The sequence below is a fragment of the Elephantulus edwardii genome, unplaced genomic scaffold (assembly GCF_000299155.1).
Source record: "Elephantulus edwardii isolate Elephantulus edwardi_28Jun2011 unplaced genomic scaffold, EleEdw1.0 scaffold00176, whole genome shotgun sequence".
Taxonomy (NCBI): Eukaryota; Metazoa; Chordata; class Mammalia; order Macroscelidea; family Macroscelididae; genus Elephantulus; species Elephantulus edwardii.
This window is the reverse complement of record NW_006399926.1, coordinates 3,727,664-3,728,815: the sequence shown is the minus strand read 5'-3', so window position 1 is coordinate 3,728,815 and position 1,152 is coordinate 3,727,664.

Here is a 1,152-nt window from a genome sequence, read left to right as displayed (position 1 = left end):
TTAAAAAGCCCAGCCTCCCAAGTGATCTATTCTGCATACAAATGGAAAAGTTATGGAGACAGGACACATCCCTGAAGCACTCCTTTCCCAATTTTTGAACCATACAGTATTTCCTTACTCTGTTGTGCTGATTGCTTCCTGGTCTAAGTATAGGTCTCACATAAGCATAATCAAGTGTCCTGGGATTTCCATTCTTCTAAAGATTTGCCACAATTTTTATGATCCACATGGTCAAATGCCTTTGCATAGTTAATGAAACACAGACACACTTTTCTCTGGTACTCTTTGAGTTCGGCCCAGATCAATATGGCATTGGCAATAATGTCCCTAGTGTCATGGCCTCTTTTAAGCCCAGCTTGTGTATCTGGCAGTTCTCTGTTAATGTAGTGTTGCAGTTGTTTTTGGATACTCAGTGGCAGATTTTGCTTGCATGTGATATTAGTGACACTGTTTGATAATTTCCACCTTTTTTTTGGAATAAGAATAAATACTGATCCCTTCTAATCAGTTGACCAGGTAGCTGTCCTCCAGATTTCTTGGCACAACCTGGTGTGCCCACCCAAAGCAGCATCTTTTTGTTGAAAAATGCCAATTAGTATCCCATCAATTCCTGGGCCTTGTTTTTTGCCAATTCTTTTAAGTCAGCTTGACCTTCCTCCTTCATCACTATTGTATCTTGATCGTAGTTTCATTAAATTCTTGGTGTTAGCCATTTTTTTTTTGGTATAGTGACTCTGTGTACTCCTTCCAACTTCTTTTAATGCTTGCTGGATCATTTAATATTCTGCCCAAAGCATCCTTAAGTATTGTAACTTGAGGCTTGAATTCGTTCTTTAGTTCCTTAAGCTTAAGAAATGCCAAACGAGTTCAGTCCTTTTGATTTTCCAACTCCAGCATTTTGCACATTTCATTATAATATTTTGCTTTGTCTTATTCTGGGTTTGTTTGTTTTTTTCCTGCTTCATTTGGTTGTTATCCTGTCACGCTTTCATTCCTTATCATTTGCACCTTCTCATTTTTCTTATTTGTCAATTTTCTATTAATTCTTTCAAAGAACAAATTTTTAGCCTTGTTGAAATTTTTCTATATGGGTTTTTGTTTGTTGTTGTTGTTGTTTGTTTCATTTGTATCTCTTCTAAAAGACCTCTACAG